The sequence below is a fragment of the Labrus bergylta genome, chromosome 7 (assembly GCF_963930695.1).
Source record: "Labrus bergylta chromosome 7, fLabBer1.1, whole genome shotgun sequence".
NCBI classification, from domain to species: Eukaryota; Metazoa; Chordata; class Actinopteri; order Labriformes; family Labridae; genus Labrus; species Labrus bergylta.
The window spans coordinates 24108930-24132965 of NC_089201.1; the positions used below are offsets into that span (position 1 = coordinate 24108930).

At 39.5% G+C, this 24036-nt stretch overlaps 1 long non-coding RNA gene across 1 annotated transcript; it reads left to right on the forward strand.

Moving 5' to 3' along the window:
- Window positions 1-20664: 20664 nt before the first annotated feature.
- LOC136179686 (uncharacterized) lies at window positions 20665-23411 on the forward strand. The gene is made up of 2 exons (XR_010666644.1): window positions 20665-20719; window positions 22309-23411. It is a non-coding gene; the product is annotated as an uncharacterized lncRNA (long non-coding RNA).
- The last annotated feature ends 625 nt before the right edge of the window (window positions 23412-24036 follow it).

Below are 24036 nucleotides of genomic sequence, written 5' to 3' on the forward strand. Positions count from 1 at the left end.
GATAAATACCATTTTACTGGTTTGGGCCCAGTGCACGTGCACGTCTCTCCGCTGTAGTCTCGTTCACCACCGGCACCTCTCTCGCTGTGCAGGTATTCGTTAACGAGATTTCGCCTGTATTTTTCATCGTTTTATAAGAAAACATCTCCTGTAAATCACTATTCTCTCGCCCAATATACCGTCACGAGTTCACTTCTTACTGCAAACTTTCCTTTGGCTCATTTTATTATGTGGGTCTTTTTAATATGGAGATGTTCGACCTATTACTGGTTCCGGGTGTGTTTTCACGCTCATAGCTGCATTTTGTTGCATCAAATTAAATTCGTTTTTTATCTCCGAAGTTTTCAATTTTTCTAAATTGACTGCTTTATCCGCTTTGATCCTCATTATAACACTGTGTTGTTTAGAAAAAAAGAGAAACAGATGATTATTTCCTGCTAAAGCCTTCACTTTATTTTTTCACAGTTTTCGAGGAATTTGGCTCAACATCTTGTATTTGTTTGCTAAAACAGCAAATTGATGTTGCCTTTGAATTATAATAAATCTCTTGTAGTGTTTATGGATTTATCCAGATTTTTTTTTTCAAGCATCACAATCAAAACTACATTCATATATTTTTTTTGACTTTTTTAATGCTGAGATTTATTTGCACTTGTTTAAGCTGTTATGTGTTTGTACAAAAGGTTGTAGAGGCATGTAAAAAAGAGGATTTGGACACTTACACTTATTCATGTTCAAACACTTGTATGCTGGATTTGTGTCTGCTTGCATCCAGCCTCAAATTAAAGAAATAACATGGAGAGAACATATAATGAATTGGACACTTTTTGTTTAGTTGTATTTCTCTGCAGCCCTTAGCTGATTAAAATATACAGAAAAGCTGATATAAACATGTCATGAAATAGTTTTCTCGATAAAGTTTAAGCCAAGTCAAGGTTACAAAAAATAACAGATTTATATTTTTGAAGTGCAGGTCTCTCAATATAAACCACTCCACTGCTACAGGCTAAAGTCTGAGCCGTCACAGATATCCATCACTCATGCGTGGCATTCTCCCTAAAAGCTTTCCACTGAATGAAGACTTGTCCGTTTGAACCATATCCAGGTATTATTGGCTGCTGTAGGGGGACGGACTCTGCACTGATGCAACAGCTTGGAGCCTCTGGGGGTTTACATTGGCACAGGCTTCATGTGGACCAGCAGCGGGGTCTCTGAGACTCTTGCAGCTATCGGTGTGTTGTCTAAAAGGCGTGTCGGGGCGGGTAATGGGCTGGAGAAGGCTCTAGGTTAGACTTTACGTCTCAGTGATTCCATGTTGAAGCTTGGCTGTGGGAAAGGCCAGCAATAGAAGATGGGAAATGCATAAAATATGTATTCCTGCACCGATGGGAACATTTTTAACGCACAGATATGTTAAAAACAACAAATGTATGGAAACTTTCTAGAGCCATGACAAATCCAGCCTGTAGTAATCTGGCCTAAGATTTCAATTTTCTTCTGCAGATGTTCTCATGTCATTCAACAGGAGTAAGAATGAACCTGGAGTTAGACTGTAACCTGTTTCCTGTGGTGCCCAGTGTGTTCAAAGATAGATATATGAAGTCATTAAAGGAATGTTGGGAATTCATAGTTGAAGCTCTTCACTTGGACTGGTCACATCATGGCTGCAGATCAGATATCACTCCATCATCTGTCCCCAAGTCTATTTTTGGGGGGGGGGGGGGGGGTATGATTCTTCGAGCATTGTCTCTTGTTGCATATCTGCAGAAAGCCCTTGTTGTAGTGTCCTTTCCTTTCTCCTCTAATATGCAGCAGTTTTCCATTGCTTTAATCATTCCTGGTCTCTTGACTGGTTGAAAATAGATTCTTACCTGATGTGTTTCCATCGAGGCATCTGGACAAAACAAACTAAGTGTGTTTAAACTATGCTGTCATAGTGTTTTCATTGCGTCTTATGTGACCCAAAAATTATCCAGCAAATCAGGTGTTTCATGAGTCTATGATTTTAAAGGTTTGATAAAGGCTACTCAGTTGTTTATGATTCTATGCAGGATTTGGTTTTGATTCATGCATGCTTTAAATTGTGACAAAAGAATAAACTGGGTTTTCTTTAGGACTCAACCTTGTCATCCCTGCTGATATAATGAACATTTGAGGATTTGTCTTCCTGAACATATTTGAAAGATATGCGAGACAATCCACTGTCCTTTTTCTGAACAATCTCTTTTCTGACATTCAGGGGAAGCTAATATGAGGCTTCATAAAGTCTGTCTTAATTAAATCCACAAGGTATTTTACAAAGTTTGGTTTTTTTTCACGTAAAGTGTTCTCTTTGTATTTCTGTGTACAGTGATTCTTGACAAGATAGAGGAATGGCACTGAGCTAGCTTCAGAGCAATGTACAGTGGCCAAGAAAAACAAGAAAAATACACAGGATACAGAAAAGACACCAGATTGACCAAAAAGAGACAAAAGAAAACCACAAAGAGACGCAAATCAGCCACAAGACATAAAGGCCGCCAGATAGATCACAAAAACAGATATAAAAACCCACAGATATATACAGTATATATATAAAAAAAGCAAGACAACCAAAGAGTGACAAAGAACACAAAGTACGACTACACAATGATGCGGTAGGTCTACTGAGATGTAGATAGTAAAAAAAAAACATAGAGATTCACAAAATAACTTAAAAGAGATAAGAAATAAGAATAAAAGCGCCAACAAAAAAGACACAAAAGTTAGAATAGACAGAACAGTCTAATAATGCATCTTTGAACCTGAGGCCCGTGCTCTGATTTTGGAGGGGTTGTCAAACTTTTACATGTCTGTATTCAGGGGCGCACTGCCTCAAGTTTCTGAATAGTACACACAAAGCAACAAGTTCACACTGAAAAAGATTTGAACTGTGACAAGACGAGACTGCTGATGTCTCATCTCTCTTTTGGTTGAATTTAAAATTGAATTCTGCAAAGAATAAGACCCAGTACCTGTGCACAAACCATTAGGTGTCTTCTCCTGCTGTGTTTAATACAAGCAGATCTCTAGAAGAGCCCCTCTTTATCTCTGACTAACAGCACACACCACACCCTCTGTTTCTGTATGTGTGTGTGAGAGAGAGAGAGAGAGAAGAGACACCAGATTTTTATGTGTAGCTTTAAATTGGTTTCACATGAGGAGGGCACACACTGCATCAGCAGATTCTCTGATCAAATTAAGCAGAGATGAGGGGAGAGAAAAAAGAGGCAGCGGTTGTACTGAAGTTTAATTCAATAAACAGGACCAAGCAGGCGCAGACAGAGAGGATGCTGTGCTGCCTTCATCCCTCAGTTCTATATCTGGTTTAGTTAACTGTTAACCCATGAGGATGTGCAGCTCCATCCATCATCGCTGCTGTAGACACATCGGCTCTGTGCAGGCGTGGCATGTATAAAGTGAATATGGACATAAAAGATAGAGGAGATACAGCAAGAATAAAGTTCTATAGTTTTCACATCATCAAACCTGTTGAATACCTCCCTTGTTCATACAGCCTTTTAATTGTGAAGACCTAATGTGTGTGTGTTTGGATGAAAGTTTACTTGTTTAAAACTTACTTTAATTTTTACATTTCTTAAATTTTGTTGGTGAAATAATTTAGAAATGAAATGAGAAAATGATCTGTAGATTGAATGGTTTATCCATCCTAACATTCCATCCTTTAGTTTTTTCATCAAGGGACATGTAGATAGCATGTAAACCCACGCACCAAAGCATTTATAGTTGAAACTTAAATGCCATATTTGTCCCATTTAAGCTCTTAAAATAACTTAAAATCAACACCAAACACAGAATACAAATACAAATCTCTTAACTTGATCATAAGTGTTCACTTTCCAGAATTGTGAACCACTTGTTGAGCTGTGTGTTGCTGTGAAATGTAGTCATTTTGTTGTAGAGGTTGTAGAATTTTAGGGCCATTAGTGGGCAGGTTGCAGGATGCAGCACACTTTTGATAGCTTCCCCTTTCAAGTAAGAATCTACACTGTGGGTGGTTTTAACAAACATGATTTTAAATCATTCATTCAAATTCTTACAACTGCTCCCCCTAAATAATAAACTGGTCCTTTAAACTAGTGGTTCTCAAATGGTGGGTCGGGACCCAGAGGTGGGTTGCGGAGCCATTTTGAGTGGGCCGTGAAAGTTTGCCTGGAAAAAAACTTATACGTGTATAAAAGCCTGTGCAGCGCTTTTAATCATTTGTTTTCATTATTTGGTCAAAGTTGACATCAGAGATGATGGCAAAGCTATCAGTAGTGAAGTGGTGCCTAAAGTAGTGGGTATACTCTTAATTATTTACCAAATTGTTTTTTTCTATGGCCCATTCAGCAGAGTATAAACGGCCTCTGTTAAAAACAGTGACATGTAAGACTCCGCTTGCATATTTAGTCAGTGCGTACTAGCCAATAAGAGTATAGGGAGGGTCATCCCTTCACCATCCAAGGAAAAATTGCAGCACACTACTGAATATTGTCAATAAATAAATGATGTGAATCAGAGGTGATTTAGACGTGGTTATACCCTATGAAGATACCTGAGATATATTTTGAGATATATACCTGCGTATACCCTGCACTACACCACTGAGCTCTGATAGAGAACGTTCTCCCCTCCTGCACAGTAACAGCATTGGGCTGCTCCTTCAGCGACAGGCTTCATCACCTGTGGTGTATGAAGGAGAGATACCGCAGGTCCTTCCTTCCTGCTGCAGTCAGACTGTTTAACCAAGCCTGCTCCCGTAGATCACAAAACACACACACAAGCTCGAAACACTTCAACCACTCATGCATTATTATCACATTTCAATATCTCCCTCATGTGCAATAATATACAGAACTTCCTTGGTGTAATAACATGTTCAACCCATGGTTCAACCTTATGTACACTGTGTGCATGATAATCTTGACTGTGAATGTTCAGACTACATTTGTAACAAATGCTGCTCTGTTTCTGCTCCTCCATTATTTCATTGGGCACCATCTGCTCTTTTTTGACTCTCCTTGCTCTTTGCTGCTGTAACACTGTACATTTCTCCATTGTGGGATAAATAAAGGTTTATTTTAGCTTATCTTGTTATTGTTTCCATGGTAATTAATTGTAATTCAAAGCATTTAGTTGTTATCTTATTCTTCATTATCAACATTTTTTGTCTATGTTGTTAAATTGTGAAAAAAGCTCATTCATGTCCCATCTACAATGTGACATCTTAAGATCGAAGAAAAGCCGCACTGTCACATTTAATGATGTTAATGGTTTAATGAAGTCAATTGAGGCAATAAATCGCTGTGTGTGCGAAACTGATGAAGAACATTGTGTTCTCCCACTCGCAGAGTTGTACAGCCAGTGCCTACATTTTCCATGATGCATTTCGTGTGAGTGTCAGCAGCCAGTATTCTCTTCTAATAACAGCTGTTTATTTTTTGTAAATTAAGACACTGTCAACTGTATCCTTGTCCACAACATCATCTGTAGTCACATTCTGGGATTCTGTTCTTTGCTGTTTGTTTCACAGCTTATATTGAAAGCAAGCTGAGATGGATGATAGAAAGGTGGAAGAGCCACCAACATCACTAATTTGCAAGCTGTTCCTTGACATTGAGAGAATATCGGCAACAACTGCAGGCGTTTTTACAACTCATATCTTACTGAGAACAATGTAGACATAAGGATGAAAATCTGCAACGCTTTCCTTTAATTCACATTACAAAGGGTTTATTTTAACTTAAAATAGATCAAACATTGTACATGTAGAAATTGGTTTTCCCACCACAGTCTTAACATATTCATGGAGGTGCCTCACTTTAATCATTTGAAAATTAAAGCAGCACTCAAACAGGGGACATGTGGCAGACTTCAGTGGACGAGGTTTGAACAATTGTGGACACGTGTTGCAGAAATCAGAGATCTCACACACACACACACACACACACACACACACACACACACACACACACACACACACACACACACACACACACACTTAATAGATATGCATTCCAGAAGAGAACTAGAAGATGACAGCTGATAGCATCTTTGCCATGAGTTTGTGGAACATCAGTCGCTCCAAACAAATATGGGAGATAATTTATATAATGAGTAAATCTGTTGAATCTGAACCAATGAATTGAAACCAGAATAGGTACCATGAGCTAAGCATTTGGAAGAGATAACACTGATATCCTTCTGTTTTGAGTTTTTGATTTTGCACCTCCTGCGGACAAAACATAACCTCCTATGTCTTAGCTTATCTTGTCCTATATACCATATGTGTAAGTAGTGTTTTCAAATGAAAATGTCTGGTCCTGCTGTCTTTAAGACGAGTATCGTAACATGCAGCGAGAATCTTAGCTGTGTCAAAAGTAAACAGGCTGTTTCTACAGCGTGCTGTTATTCACTTCATCAGACACCTACCCTGCAGCAGGTTACAAGCCTTAGAGTTGAATTTATTAAAAGTATCAATCTTGTTGCTGATCATCTTGATTACTTTTGTTGGATGTATAGTGACATACATATTAATATTGTTTCATTCATAACCAGATAAACACTCATCAAAGGAGCTTTAATGTTTGCTATAATTTTGTTGGGAAAAGACAACCTGCTTAATTCCAAATATCATTATTCAGACCGGATATATACTATTATGATTGATTGTTTTCAAGCTGCTGCTGAGCAGCACCTGAACAGTTTTGAACAAGGACTCAGTGTCAAGGCCAGCGTAGCAGTTGTTACACACCCATACTCTGATTTTTATAGTTTACTGTAGCCCTCATTTACACTTAGAACTCTTTGACATGCTGATTTGTCTTTTAACAAAAAGGCTAAATTTAGGTCTGATACACTTCACAGACCCACATCCCTTCAGATCATAACAAAAAGAGCTGCTGAAGGTTGCAGCCCTCTTTGTGAATATCTGTGTACTAAAGTCTAAATTATTATAATCAAGCCTGACATGAAATGACTCTGTGTTTAAATGTTGATACAGCAGGCTGAGTTCATTTAAATTTGATGTAATGCAGCATGTATTGTGTCTAAACAATGCATTTGACCAATTACATCTAACTTGTGTTTGTGGGGGCTCAGAGGCAAACAAACACTCAGGGAACTACACCTCACCCTTCGCTATTTTCTTTCCTACACATGATATTTAAACCATTTTTTCTATTGAAGATGTGTTCCGTTTGAACATGCATCAGCCACTGGTGTCATCTAAAGACCACTCAGGTAAAAGCCAAAAATACAACAACCCTATTTTTCTACCAAGGTCTCGACTTTTAGCTCGTTTGATACAGTTTTACTGAGTGTTTGCGTAGTAACAGAACACCATGTGTGTGCTGACCCAGCCTGATCTTCCCACAGCAGTGTCTGGACCCAGCAAGCTGATGTGCGCTGAGACACAGCACCAAAACAAAACAAACGGGTCTGAGGGAACATGTCTGTGGATCCAGGGTTCAGCACAGCCACATAGAGCTCAGAGAGGACTCCTATCTCGATGGGGAAAGAGCCACATTCCCCTGAAATGAGCTTCTCTAGGATGAAAGCCTCATGTGAGCTCCCCAGATGACCCACGACCCCATCTGTATTTGTGCAGGGGGGAGTCCTGATCCTGGGTTCTCTGCCTCCCTGCTGGGATACTGGGGAGTCATGTTGGGGTGGCCAGACAAGCCCACCACTCTGCCCTCGGGTGTTTTGGTTTTGGGGTAAAGAAAGACCCTCAGATGAGCCGGCACTGTCACAGTAGTAACCTTTCACCCCAAGAGTTTCAGAGGTGGGCTAAAGGAGGCCGATCCTGGAGCGCTGTGCTATCTAATGACAGAATTACAATACACCTATATTCAAACAAATCTCGAGATCAGTGTTTTGCTTTAAAACACAGCTTGAGACTTTAAAATTGACAGAAAATCATATATATATACAGTATATAAGGTTATTTTGTGGTCTTGTAATTCTTTGCATATTGCTATGTTATTATGGTATTTGACTTGCCAGTAGCTAGAAAAGAGCAAAATAAAAGGCCAGCTCGCAAAAAAATACAATCTTGTGAGGGAGCGAGGAGAGAGGCTGTCATCAGAAACCTGTTTGCAGCTTGGATCGCTACCTGTGATGGTGAGCTTACATCATCACAACTAACAACATCTGATAATACACTGCAGGGTTGAGATACTGGAGAGATGCAGGTTCGGAGACCAGAAATAAATTATAAAGAAACCGGATGGTGACACGGTTGAAAAGTTAGGATGCTGAAAGTTCAACAGCAGCCGTTGATGTCTAGTTATGTGCATGACAGCATACACCAGCACTGCGCTGGCTAACCTCATACCCTAACCCTCAGGCTTTGCAGGATGTCAGAGTCAGCCCCAAACACACTCAATTACAAACAAACACAGATGCCCCAAATTCCACTTTCACTTGAAACAGTTGGCTGACCTCCTTTTCCCCTCTGTTCAGGTAACCTCTGCCCACTCTCGCCCTCAGGCCAATGTTAATCCAATAAAGATCTCCCTTAAACAGAGGTTGAACAGGAGACACCAACCTCTGCCTCCTTTCCTGTCGGCCAAAATACATTCAAGGGGGGGATACAAGACCATCGTGCATGTTGACCGATCGTTATGAGTACTGTGACCCACAGCAGGTTACCCTAACTTTGTCCCAGCTCTGTGACAAATCAATCACCCACTCCCACAAGCATTTCTATATTTTGACAAATGTTAACATTAACACAGCAATGATTTCAAACCTTTTATCTTAATTTGCCAAAATAGTACCATAAAATGCTTCATAGTGCATGAGACAGGTATTTTTTAATTCCTTAAAGTGTCTTAAAAAAAAAAAAGACTTCAGACGATCACTGAGTCGATTACAGCTCATCATAATGCAGAACTTAATTATTGAATCAAATTTCAAACAATAGTTGTCAAAATCAAAATTGGTCCTAGGGAAAAGGTCAAGGGATAACAGATTTCAGAGGGGTTTAACACTTTGAGGACCATGAATCTGTGATAAAAACCTGTATTGGAATGTATACAATTGTCGTTGGGATTTTTCAGTCTGGACCAAAGTGGTGAATTGACAAACTGACATTTTGATCCCCTACGTAATAGCAAGAGTGAACTGAAGATTCTGGATCTTGTTTTGTTTAGATGACTTAGTGTCCCTCTGCTGGGCTGGTGGTATAGACTGTTCTTATGTATTTCTGATGAAACCGATATGAGCCTGTGAGGTCACCACAGACAACTTCTTGATTCAACCTGTTTTTGCTCAAACTTTGTTTCTGTTTTCTTTTTCATCTCTCAAGTCATAAACTTTCTTCCACTTATACCTTTTTCATTGTCTAATGTTTTCATCCATCACTACATTTCTCAGTTTTTGATACACTTCTAGTGCCAGACTGGCGTTTCTGAATGCTCATGTCTCAAAAGGCAATATCCGGATTTGGTTTTGTGGTTGCACTATAAAGTATCCTGACCACATAACATTCCCTTTGTGCAGCAGGCCATAGCCCCGGCCTGCAGCTCCAGTCACATTAAGGGGTAACATTGCCTTAATAAACATGCCTGTCAAAGACTGTCATAAAGAAATAATGGTGGAAGCCCAATAAATAATTTTTTATGTGTTTTTCTTCTTTGCTGCCCATCATCTGCAGCTCAATAAGAATTGATAATAGCAGCATAATGATATTTCTGTCATTTAAACAGATCATTTCTCTTCACCTGCCATTTGTTAACACCATCCTGGTAAAGCTGCATGTAGATGGATCACATGGTTCATGTCCATCTTAGACTTCCAGGTACTCACTGAGCCAACAGACAAGGTCGCCTCAGAGAAACAAACAAAGCTGCACTCATCCTCCTAATTGTCAGGAATGTCCCCATTGAAACAAGAAAGCAGCTCATTCACATGGTGCTTAATCAGAGTCATGCTTCCTGCACTAAATTTCGGAGGACACTTGTTAAACAACTGCCTTGTCCTCTTATATAGGGTTGTGTCCTATTTACCCTCGCAGAATCACTACAGAACAATATTAGCTGGGCAGGCCTGCCAATGTCTCAGACGCTCTAATGTCACATCCTTTCACCTTTGCTGGGATTATTCTATCTGTTAATGTTGTGAACACCCTGAAAAAACAGTAAATTATAACAGCAATATTGCAGAAAAGCTTTGAAGCAGTGTTGTGTGATTTGATTTCAACAGCTATGGTTGTCATCATCGATAGCTGAAACTGAACAGTATACACGGAGGAGATCTGAGAGAGTGAACCAATACACTCAGGTTGAGCGCAGTGGAACCAAAACAATGAGCTAAAAGAGGCTACAACCCTTAAAAGGTTAAGAGACCTGCAGAGTTGGATAATAATTCATATGGTTTCATCACTGAATGGGATTTTACATGACACTTATTGGGGTTACCATGTTCATTTGAAAATAATGATTAGAACAGCTTGAAAGGGAAAATTCATATGAAGCCCCAGCACCTTTACATTTTTAGCACTTCACTCATACATCTGCTGCAGTCTGAAGCACACATTTGAATATTGTTGAAAAACTGATTTAAAAGGCAATTCACCTAGCAGATTAGACAAAAAAGTATACTGTGTTTCAGACTGCAAAATGGAACTGGATGTGGTATAAGAACCTGACATTTTATTAGCATGTTGCATTTGACATAAATTATGTATAATTCTTTATATATAATTATTTTTATATATAATTTTCTTTTTTTTAATTCAATATTTACTTGTATTCGAAGAATGAGTGGTGGATTGTTTCTCAGTAGATTGAAAAGTGCTGAAAGGAGGGATTTGATGACTATTGAGTTCAAATGACAACCAACTTTCTCCGTGGCACCAACCAACTTAAAGTTTTCCACCTCTCTTAACGAAAAGATCTGATGGGAGACACTTAAAATTCACCATTAGCACTTTTAATTCTGTGCGTAATATTTTCTAGACTGTGAAGTCCTTGTGGAGTCCCTTTGCTCTGCTGATAGAAACACACTGTGTGTGATGGTGACTTAACTGTGATCTGTGGGTTCAGATGAGATCTGAGTCAGCTGCAGTAGTCATGATCTCATCCAGGAGTCTTTAAAAAATTATAGTAACAAAGCTTTACAACATAGACAACAACATACAAGTATAGAATAGAGGCCTCTGCTCTCACTATTGTGCTGCAGGGTATTAATGTTAATCTGTGGGCCTCTTTGGCACAAGCAGAGCGGGTGTAGTCTATCTTTAACAATGTGACAGTTGGCAAGTGGGCTGACCCAACATTGAAGACACATGTTGGATAATACACTTGTCGACACAAACATTTGCCAAAACTGCTCCCACAAGTCAGCTCATCAAATGGTGGCGAGAATTTTCTGACATTTCTTCAATCTCGGATTTAGGATTAATATTTTCTTTTTATATTTCATAACCAGCTCTGACTTCTTAATCCCACTGAGAGCTCGTGTCCCTTTCAGTTAAGTAATGAGCTGTATTTTACACACTGCTGCTCCTCTGGGAATTTTGATTTACTCTGAGAATTAGCAAACTTGAAGTAATTTATGCATCTGTCTCAGTGCATCAGAGTAGACCGACAAAGTTGGACTATTTCATGTTCTTTATTATAATGCCAGCCATTTCCTGCCAAATTTGCATGAGCTGGTGCAGGCTGACAGTAAACAGCTGTGTGCATGTGGGCCTAATGGCTACACACTCAGGGGTAATATTTCACATTTATGTCACCAATTGGAGTAATTTCTCAATCCTGTGTCTCTGATGTGTTTCGATATTAAAGCTTCGTTCTTTCAGTTGTTGAAAGCAGTTGTCTGAATATTGGCCTTATTAGACCTGGCTAATGGATCCCAAAACTTGATGGATCACAGCACAGGGATTTGTGGAAACTCTACTGGCAGACTATAAAGATTAAGATGTTTTTGTGTTGTCTAAAGATAGTTACTCACATGGCAAACTCAAGACATGGCAAGTTGGAGCACTAGACCTGTAAACTGTGTGACTTCTGGAATTGGTGGCCTGGACAATTAGAGCAGAGGGGTCCACCCAGGGGTGATGACCAGAGGCGGATCGGGGCACATGATCCAGCCATAAAGGTAGCAGAGATGATGTAGGGTCACGGACAAAGGCTCCACTCAGCAGTGCTCTTTTGCTTTACACCTCACACTCACGCGCACTGCCCTACGATTGCTTATTGAATTACGTCTAATCATTCAATTAAAGTCACATGGAGGAGCAGCATACGTTGTCTCAACCCGGCCACTGGATGGTGGGATAACGGGCGCTGTTGTTGGTATTCGTGGGAAGTTTGGTAAACAAGACGTCTGAAATGTTAGCTCTGTGACAAGCGTCTCAGTCTCTGACTGCAATCGCTTTGGTTTCACAATGCCTCTGGGAAAGTACCAACAGAAATGTAGATCAAACGCAGACATTTTCCCGAAATTACCTCCCATTCATTCAGTCAGTCGGCGTTCACTGTTACAATTCACGTGATAAGCTGGTTGCAGGTTTTTTTATGTATTCATAAAATCAAATCAAATATTTCTTTCATATTGTGACAGTAATGCAGTTAAATGCATTGATAATGTGTTTACCTAAATCTTTTGTGTCCATGCGTGAGACAGAGTAACCTTTCTGCGCTCGTATTAGACAGTGAGACTGACGTGGGCAAGTAATCAAATAATAACTAACTGAGGAGCGTTCATAACATAATCTGATGCCAATGAATCGTGTTTATGTTGCAACCTTTGACATCAAGAAAAAGAAGAGATGCCCTCACACTCACTCAATGACACTAAAAGTTGATTCAATCACAACATTTTGACCATTTGGTGAGATTTTGAAAATTGGGGGCCACACACCCATAAACTGTATATGGCAACCTTTGATATGAACAGACTTCATGCCTGGCAGGGGTACAGCTTCCTTTTTAAATCAAATCAACATAAACAATCACTTTTTCAAGCCATTTTTGGTTCCACTGTTTATAGTTATCTTTTCTGAATGTCAGGTCAGAGCTTAAAACTTCCATCTATGATGTTGTAAAAAACAGCTCTCCCCCACAGTTTGTTAAATTACACGACAATTACAAGACCTCGGTCATTTAGCTTCCAAAGTCCAAAATGCAAATCATGTCTACAATCAAATTCTGTATGTAGCGTCTGAATCACAACACAGAAACTGGTTTCACAGTAAACAATATAGAGCTGCCTATAAAATGCAGTTCAGGAATTTTTGTTATACAAGTAAAAAAAAAAAAATAGATAAAAATCCCCCTTAAATCCCCCCTTAAGTGTTTGACAGGGAATATTTTTATTAGCACCTATTCCTGTTGCTTGTTTGTCTTTTCTACATGTACAAACCACACCTATTTGTAACACTCAATTTAAACAAAAAGGCTGCAAAAACATTATATTTTAAATGGAAGGATTGGTACATTTCAGTCATCTTTTTTGAAAATTACTAATTGGTTGTAAAATTGTGTTGGTTGACAAAATATCCCAACCCTAGTTGTCGTGATCTAATTCAGCATTTCTTTCCTAATTCCAAGCACTTTTTAACATTATGTAGAATGTGAAACTACTTGATTGTATATTTACTGTCACGATCTTGCAGGAATAAGTGTCACTTTTTTGTTACTTAATTAAAAATATTCAACTTTTGAACTAGCAACACTGAAAAAGACATACAGTTGGCGGAAATGGTTTATTTAGTGAGATAGTTTCCCTTGTATCTCTAAGGCCTCATGCAGGGTCACTTCCAAGGTCTGTTCTGGAGATTGAGTGCGTCTGCAGCCGCCTGGGTGTTGAAGGGCAGCAGTGAGTGAGGAGGAAATGGGCTCTGGCATGTTGACTCAGGAGAAAATCCCTCCGGACTTCTCAAAAGGCTGCCATTAGAGTTTAATCACCCTGCGATGCTGAACACACTCTGACGCTGAGAGGGAGGACTGATGAGCACGCAGCGTACAATCTGTGAGCATGGACTCATCCAGAAGCTGCAATCAGCACTGTGGATGGATGAGTGCTCTCCAACCATGAGGAAGCAGAGGAAACTCTGAACACAGTCATAATACACTCTTCTTTCATGCTTCCTATTTTATGAAAAACGTTCTCCTGCCTGTGTTTGAACAATAGCTGTGTGAAGCCTCTGTTTTACTTGTAAATGATACTGGAGTGTGTTTTACTTCTTCCTTGCTTTACTTTATTACCTCCAATTTTCTCAAGGCCTTCACAAAGTGTGCCCAATTTCTCAACAAGCGAGGCCCTTACTTTTCATTATTCACAGCTTATTTTTAGACAAAGGGTCCATTCTGTTGTCTGTGAAAGCAAAAAAAAAGCAGAGCACCAGTGAATTGTTTCAAGTACATTTGCATAATGCTTAGTGACTGAGTCCCTATTTTAAGCTGAATTCTTTCCAGACATCGCTTTTTTGAGCTACCAGAGAGAAGAGAAAAGAACAAGTGTGGAGAGAAAAGGACTATCAAAGGAAAGGAACAGAGCTTTCATGTTAGGACACTTTGATTGTGTTACAGATTGGTTCCAGGTGAGGCAACTCTGCGAGAAAAGGAAATCCAAGGGAAGAGAGAAATTCGTAACTAAGGATGACATTGGCGGGATTTAGGCATTATGGGAGATTTGGAACAGCAGGTGGAGAGAATCGGTGAGGCTCAAATATTCTGTTTTGTGGTGGGTGGCAAGTGAGGGGTTTTAAATGTTTTGGGAAAGTGTTTGTCTTTAATCACAGACAAAGTTTTCTTTGATGAGAGCCAGTGGTCTCAATACTGATCTTACAATTTCAGTGTTTGTGCTTTAGTTGACTATTTCCTGTTTGTGCTACTTTGTACTTTTTAGCCATTTAGGGGGGCTACAAGCAGAGATGATTTATTGTATTAATAATTCTGACCTGTCCTGTATTAATCTTTTATTTCTACATCACAATATACCAGAGAACACGGTGTCATCATTACATGTCAAAACCTCCTAAAATTGTTTAATTCAATCTACAAGTCCCAAAAAAAAGCTCTGAATTGACTGTAGTGCCAAGAACTTGCCGTGAATTTTTTTTGGCAGCTTTGCATGAAAGGTGCCTTAATAACTCAATCGATCATCAGGATAGTTGTAGAACATTGTTTGTTTGTTATAATTGAAGAATCAATACATTGTTTACCGTATAACTAATCTTAAAGAGTTGCATTGAAATATATAAAACCTCCAAGAATGGAAAGTTGTTTGTGTTGTTTTACATACTCAGTCATGTATAGTTCTATAGGATGCAGGTGTTTTACTTGTTGTGGAATAACTTTTTCCAACACAAACAAAAGCAATGAAAGCCTGTAAATGTGTCATTCATAACTGCTTCCCAGTCAATTTTCTGTCCTGAAATTCTTCATGATCTGTCTAACTGTGATCCACCACCTTCCTAGTTTGCCTGAATGCCTGAACTGGCTCCATGCAGTGATTGGAAGCAGGCATTGTGTGGGAAGTCCAATTAGAAACGGGAAATTGCACTGAGCCTCGCAATGTGTAGGCAAAGTTTGCCGCATGGTCACATACCTGCACATCTGCACTGGTTTTGTAAAAGCAGTAGCCACCTTTTCCCAGCACCTTAATTGGAGTTTCCATTGCTGATTGCCTGAAAGAGAGGTGTATTGCCACGGTCTGCTTCCTTGTAATGGTCTCTGGCTTTTCACTGATGTCTGATGAGAAGGAGGCAGGAGTCAGGTTTAGATTTAAACCAGGAAGTCCTTTTTTTTGTGCTCATCTAAATAATGCAGGTTTAAACTTCACCGTCATCTACTGTCACCAAAATAAAGTGTCTTTATAAACTTTCTGAAACATGATAGTGCTGGAAAAAAAGAAAGGAGATGTATTTCTGATTGAAAAGAAACCACATGAATCAATCACTAAACTGTTCATAGAAGAAGATCAATCTAAAACGTTTTTTAACATTCTCGCTTATGAAAATATTTTTTCTTCTTTTCGAGACAGTTTTACGCTTTATAACAAGATGCTTTCCCATCATGCAGCACAGAAAAAAAAACGTAACTTTTGACCTATTACACCACATCCACTCGCTCACTTTCAAACTGAACCCTGGAGAATGTTTTCATGTGACATGTTGGTTAATTTTCCCATCTATTCATCACAAGGAAAGCTCAAGGAGTCCATTGGTTTTGAGTTATAAAGCACGTAAAGTGATTGTAGTTTCTAATCCATATTGTGTGGTCGAGACATGAAGCTACATTTATTACTCTGGAATATTGTAAGTCAGTGTAAGAGAAAAATGGTTCACCTAACACCCCGCCCATAAGAGCAGCATGTTTGATGCAGGTCTTGGGACGGAGCCCCTGGTGCAATGTGTATTTGGTTCATCATCAGCCAGAAACACAGCTCAACATATGGGGATCGTTTTAGGAGGGGAAATGACTTATGGCCAAAAGAAACATATTTTTCAAAGGTATTTTGGCCCAAAAAAGACTTGTTACACTTACATCAAATATTTTTGTCGATCTTAAGAATTTCAGCAATGATAAATGCAGAAGTATATCGGTCAGTGTATGCATGTGTGCAGACAAATTGCTCATACATGTGTAGAAAGTAAAGTATATAAAGTGATAAAAAAAACATTTATTTGCTTTTTACCAGATACCACTATCATGTTTTTACAGTTAATGATCAGTTAATACCAGCAGCTTAGTTTAGCAATACAGTGTGACAAAATGGCCTGGATGTCCAACAGTCATTAAAATCTTCCTTCCAAGCACACATTTTGAACCTCCTGTGAACTCCTTTTTACGTTGTATGTCACTGGTTTTAACATTTCTGAGCTTTGAAGTTGCTGGTTGTCATTTTTTCTATCTTTGAACAGGACCAGGCTAGCGGTTTCCAAGTGTTTTCAGTCTTTATGCTAAGTTAAGCTAAGCTAAACTAAGTGACTGCTCAGTTCACAGACAATTTACTGTACAGGCACGAGAGTAGCATTGAACTCCTTATCTGACCCTCACTTGAATGAAGAATGTGAGGAAACACGTTTCATAATGTAGTACTATCCCTTTTTTTAATTAATACTTTTGAAGTATCTGTGCTTTTTGAGGGTATTCCGGTCTTGTGCTACTTTTTTTCTCCATCTTGACAAACTACAAAAGTATAATGCTTCTCTAAGAATCTTGCATCATTTAATTAATTCAGATTTTAAATATATAATAGTAAGCACTTGTTGAAAACGTTTTTCTGCATTGAGTACTTTTGTTTTCGATGCTTTAAAGTACATCGTTCTGGGATTATATTTGCACACTTTACCTTTGCTTTTACAATATTTTGAATGTTGAGTTTTTGTTTGTCCTCTGTTGTGTTAAAAGCATGCAGCTGTTCAGACTGAAGCATTAAAATAGTCACTTAATCCATCACATCACACTTCTAAACACATGGCCTGATAAGAGAGGACAGTGTGAGTGAGGAATAATAGTAATAGTTTAACGTACAAAGAAGCATGTTGAGAGTAAAAAGACAGATACTAGTAGATAAATAAAGGTGAGACAGGAAGTCTGAGGTAAGAAACACAAACAGGGAGAAGAGTGGAAGTGGAGGCAGCTCAGTCCAGGAGTTTTTCTTTGGCCCCTGAGGTCTTCTACCTAATAAATCCTAAGCACATATTTAATCCAGTCACAGGACAAGCTCAGGGAGAGTTAAAGGATGCACGCTTATTACTCACCTATCCACCTCTGAATGTGCAAACCCCAGCCCGACAAACCCCCCCCCACCCCCCATTCTCCTAGCAGACTGCAGGCGCTCCGACTATCAGAGCATCGGAGCAGGAATGTAACTCCTGTCAGGCACATCTCTCAGGACCACAGACGTAATATGTTCCAAATTAGCTGCATCTGATAAAGTGTGAGTGCAAGTGAAACCCAAAGCAGGCATGATCAATAGCACTTGACTCATTGTGTCATATGGGTTTGACATTGACAGGCCCGCGTGGTGATTAATCACTGTGGTGCTGCAGATAATTGTCCAACCACATCTCCTTTTGTAGGTGTCGTTGAACTCGCGCTGTCATGTCTGCCTTTGAATGTGGCTTGTCACTTTAAATTCAGATCTAATGAATCTTTTCTCAAACTGGCATCCATACTGAAACCAGCTTTCCCTCAATCTGCCAGTCACTTATTTTACTATTGCAGTCTTCTTTGGTCTTGTGCATTGCCCTAAGAAACCTCTACCTGGACCAGAACTGCCATCTGCTGTTCACTCTGCATATTGCACCAGATTTATGCCAATTTGTCCTGCTTCAGTGGGGTGAGTTGTTTGATAGAAACAAGCTGCAAGCTGCTGCGGTTACTTCCCCAGAAAGTCTCCTTGGTTTTTCCATGCACACACAGCTGGATGTTTTTAGGTTTTACCCGTACGGGACGGCTGTGACATGGGCACTGGAGATGAAACAGGCCTGCCTCGGCACACAAACACAGCACTACACTCGTGGCCTTGTGTACAGCTGCTGGGGATGACACAAGAGGCACAGGGCTTTATTGAGTCCTGCTGAGGCTGCTGTGTTAGGCGGGGTGGTGCTCTGGCAAAGCTCAGCCTGCAGGGCAACACAGAAGAGAGTCGGACCGATGGAACGCAGGCCACTTGGCTGATGCAGAGGGACTCTGTAGGCCGATGTCTGCGTGTGTGAATGTGGTGAGATGAGACCTGGCCTCCCCTGAGCTCCGGTCTTACTTCACTCAGTGAACTATTTGTAGGAAAGGAGCAGCAGAAAAAGACTGCAACAGCCTTCTTTATAACATGGAGACTGAAAACACCAACATTATTTCATTAGCCTGAAACTTAATTTATTCTCCTATTTGTGTGAGAATTCCTCATAGATGTGACTTAGGACTGCTCACATGTTCAAAAGTCAATAACAGAAAATGATCTATTACTTCTGTTTGAGATCACAGCCGTAAACATGAGTCTACAGATGCAGCTCTGCCAAGCTGCACAATATAAGTTCAAAGTGTCAATAATTTTGCTACTTAGTCGTAAATTTCAAACTACAACTGAGGCTCTTGGGAATGTAAATAGCTGAGCAAGAATGTGCTCATAAAACAAAGTATTGGACAAATTAAAAGTTGCACATAATTCAGGCGCTAGATTAGAATTGCTAGAATCAAGTTTTTGTTTGTGCCTTTGTGGATCTAAAATGTCTGTTCAAAATTTTATGTCAATTCATCAGAAAGGAATTCCACACAAAAACCATCATATTGATCAGTGAAGTCATTCGAACTCGTCCAAGATGTGTCTTTAAAGTGAGAAAAAACTCAACTTGCCTCTCTTTTGGTTAGCTGACCAGTTTGTCCATACAAGGTTAATGGGGAACGAGATTAAACTGACCATGAAAAACTTCCCCATTTAGATTTTAAAACATACTTTAAAATCTTTTGTTCCACATAAAATATTTTTATGCATGCCATAAATGCTCATAAGCATAGCATTAAATATGTCCATACTTTGTGCCATTAAGAAGCTTGAAGGTTAATCCTGTGTTTTGCAATCCAAAAGTCGTATGCTCAGTTTTTGGAAAGAAAAGGGTTACCATATTTACACTTCTACATTCTGACATTTTTAGCTGAACAAAAGAAAATAATTGTTTTTTCAATAATATTATAATCCAACCAAAACACTGAGGAAGTACAGCAAATAAACCAAATAAAAATGATTAGTCTCCTGTCACCAGTGTTGTAAATGTAGTCTATGAGCTGCTGCCAACACTCTATATATTTGTATTTTGTCTATAATTCATCTACACATTTCATGTGCCTTGTGTTCAATGTGGAGATGATTTGTTGCTGAGACCACCGTGTGGTAGATTTTTTCTGCGTAGCCATTCCTCAAGCATTGCTTAATGCCAGACTGCAGACCTCCAAATGAGCAAAAGCGCAGCATCCCTCTGTGTGCCTGTACTGTAGATTCCCATCTCTGTTGTGGGAAGCCTCATTAGATTCCCCATGAGTATCTCTTTGAGCAACAGCATCAGCTCAGCCTGGGTGGGTTTTAAATCTGTCTGTTTCAAAATTCCCACATCTTTGAGGGAAAGAAATGCCTGTAAAGATAACTGAGGGTGGCAGGAGGAGGTGGGATGAGACTGCAGCATCACGCCGTGTGGTCACTTCAGATGGGCTGACTGCTGGCTAACATGAAGTAGAAGGAGAGAGAAGACACCCTGAAGGGCCCCAGCTTTTTTTTTTTTTTTTTTTTTTTTTTAAGAACTAGAGTGAATGTAAGTGAACAATCAATGTCAACTCTTTCTCTCAGTCATCTATTTCGCACTGCTGACATCAACAGTAAACTGTAATAATAACAGTATTTAGCAGCTCACCAGGAAACTTTTGAGACCTCTTGATTTCTTGGTATTTAGCGGCCTCTTGTGGCTAAAACAGGAATAAAGAAAAGGGAACTACAAATTGATGACAAGTGTAACGGCACTTCTTGGAGATGTTGATTATCCTCAGTTGTCTTGCCGTTAAATATAACACTAAACATCCTTAATTAAATATTTATATATGACATATCCAGACCAAGCGGCAACCTCCGGGGTGCGTTCGAATTGTCCCTCCTATCTCCTTTTACTATCCACTTTACCTTAACCCCGGAAGCATTTAAGTGGCGGCCATGATAAGAGCCGTTCGAATTCTCTAAAAGTTAAGGAAAGGTGGGTCAATGCTTCCTTTATAACCTCCTTTAGCATAGGATACACTGGACCATCCTTTACGAAAGGAGATGAGCTATGACGCCCGTGTTGAATATAATTCGTTTTAACTGTGTTGTAGAAAAGTGAAATGTTAACTTAATGTTTATAGATTTTTCTTAGGACGAGCAGGAAAGCCGTAGGGGATGATAATATCCAGTAATATTTACAGTCTATGGTTTTAAATTTGAAAGTTCGGCACTTATCAATTTGGACGTGAAGGGAGGGTACGCTCAAATCTCACGCCAGGTCTCAGTTCGTGTACGCATGCGTTTTCAACTCAGTGTGGACTTACAGTGCAGCGAATCTGTCTGTGTTGGAGAATAATGAGATCACACTATAAAAATGCTTGTTAAGACGGATAGATAGATGTTCACAGATTTACCGTTAGATAAGATATGGCATCTTAAATGTATTTTATGTTACGCTCCACCTCAAACGATCTCTGTAGGCTACATCGCTTTTTAAATAATGTTGAGCAGCGCAGGCTGTCAGGTGATTTCTTTAGCTGTGTCTTATATTTTATGAATGATTTTATGTTTGTTTAATCAATTTACTTTAAAGATTAAAGATAAGAGAGGCTGCTTTCGGTAATTACATGTTAAACGTTTATGCTGCAGGTATCGCTGCAGAAAATACTGAGACAAATTAAAACAGAAAAACTAAAAACAGTTCATTTAAAAGGACAGAAAAACTTCCAGAGGATACTAAATACAACTTTTAGCCTCTGAAATATGAAATATTTAAGAATACAGAACATCAACATTAGATCATAAATAATCGGTATGTCCGGAGATTTAAATGATAAATATGCTGATGTGCCACATGCGTAATTGCGCACAGCAGATGCACATAGGCCAGAGACTTCATGTGACATAATAACGGATAAAGAAATCAGGGGGCTGTAAGACCTGTGAGATTTTGCTGAACGTTACTATGGTACCTGCAGTGAAATTGCTTCATATGACAGTGAATTGTTCATGTGTAGGATGAAATAAAACAGAGGATGAAGAGCATGGAAATCAAGTGTGACTTGAAGAGAAAGATGAGGAGTTTATGAATGAGATCGGGGACCTTTTTTTTTTAAAGTTAAATCAGAATCAGCTTTATTGTATGCTTACACACAATTCATTTTTCTTCATTGAACTATGTGAAAAATAGTCAGACTAATACCTTGGGGTGGTTTAGAGTATCTAATTAACGTAAAGTGCATGTCTTTGACTGTGGGTGGAAACCGGAGCACCCGGGAACATGCAAACTAGGAACCTTTTTGCTGTGAGGGGACAGTGCTTATCATTGAACTAGCATGCATGCCTGTTCTTATTATTAATGAATAAGGGAGGGGGAGATGACTTTGGAGAAGGGAACACATTAGAAGGTCGGGAGACGACCAAAGAATGAGGAAGCGATTTCTCCAGTGTTCCTGCAAAACTGGATGAATCTTGTCTTCAGAGATGTACTTTTTGGTCTAGTCTCCAGCTCGTAGATCTTATCCTCCAGCTCAGCAATATTGTTTCTACACTTGTCCAGAGCTTTGTCTCTCTTCTTTACAGTTTGTTTGAGACTGCTGAAGTGCTGGCGGAGGTTGGACCTCTCCTCCTCCCACTGCAGCTGCTGATTCTCCATCTCTGCCATTGTGTGGGACAGTGATGCCTTCAGTTTGTTGTTTTCTTCTTTTTGCTGCCCCAGCTCCACTTCCACTTCAAGTTGACTCTGCAGCTGGTTCCCTAGATCTTTTTGCAACTTCTGGACATTTTTAAGAGCCTCAGATTTAAAACTATTCTTCCCTAACAACTGAGGCTCCCGGACTGTGACCTCTGTGTCCCTCATCATCTTCTCTTGATCATGCTGCTCATCGATGCTTTTGATCTCTTTTTTGAGCTGACAAGACAGTGGATAGAGTCAGAAAACATGTAGAGAGATGGTGGGGAATGACATGTGGGAAAGCCACAGGTCAGATTCGAACCTGGGCCGCCCGCTTGGAGGACTCCATACATTCTCCATACATGGGGCGCATGCACTAGCCGCTGGGCCACCAGTGCCCCAAAATGTATTAGACTGTCACCATGATGTTCTTGTGTTTCAAATACATGTGCCAGACGTGGCCATCGAACAGGCCGGGGGGGTCTGGCACAGTGTAGTTCCTAGAGCAGGAAATTAGTCGTAGCATTCAGTCTTAGCATTTTCTTGAGCAATTTGCGATCATCTGCATTCTAGTAATGAAAGTGTTACCATGCTGGAGTTCAGCTGGAATAAACTTTCAACATCCACAGTTTAGCTTAGCTAGTTCACATGCTAATATTAACCAGCAGTTTAAGAAGTGTCAGGGCAGTCCATCAGACTGTCATCTGGACCACAAATGTAACCTCAGGGGTTTGGATCAGTCAAGTTACTGAGATTCATCTTGTTCTGACATGATAACAGTCAGTATTAACGAGGTGCCCTAACTAACCACTAGACATCACCTCTCATGGAGCAAAGATTAATCAGAAATTAAGAGGTGAAGAGAAAAATTGAACATTCAGTTTTAACATTGTAAACAATAGTTGACATAACATTGTCATCACAAGCTGCATTCAGTATGTTCTCTGAAGATTTTGGTAAATTCAGAGAAATTTGTTTGGATATGCTTTTCAAATTCAATTTTTTATTTTTTTATTTTTGTATAGCGTCAACTCATAACAAGTGTTATCTCAAGACACTTTACAAAAAGCAGGTAAAATACCTTACTCATTGTTATGTTACAAAAAGCAGGTAAAAGACCTTACTCATTGTTATGCTGCAAAAAGCAGGTAAAAGACCTTACCTATTGCTATATTACAAAGACCCGGCCTATCCATCATGAGCACTTTAGCAAAGCAGCAAAAGTTACAGTGGTAAGAAAAAACTGCCTTATTAAAAGGCAGAAATCTTCGGCCGGAGTGAAAAGAAGTGAAAGGATGAAGTATGATGAAACATGAACAATAATCCAGCACTTAACCGTTTTTTATAAACTTCTCGGTACTTCAGATATTGTGCGGTATGATAGGATTGTCTGTCTAAAATTGTAAAATCGCAGTATTGCAAAATAATGGTTCTCATGAGGCACATATCAAATATCCATAGTATCGTGAGTTACCCCGGGACTCCCACCGATATTCAACACTGGTACTAAACTTTAAAAATAGCATATACACTCTAAACATGGAATTAACTGTAACTCGCAATACTGTCACTTCAAAATACGTTAGAGAAACCTAGAAATATGTTCATCCCAGAGTCGAGAGTTCCAGTTGAACCGA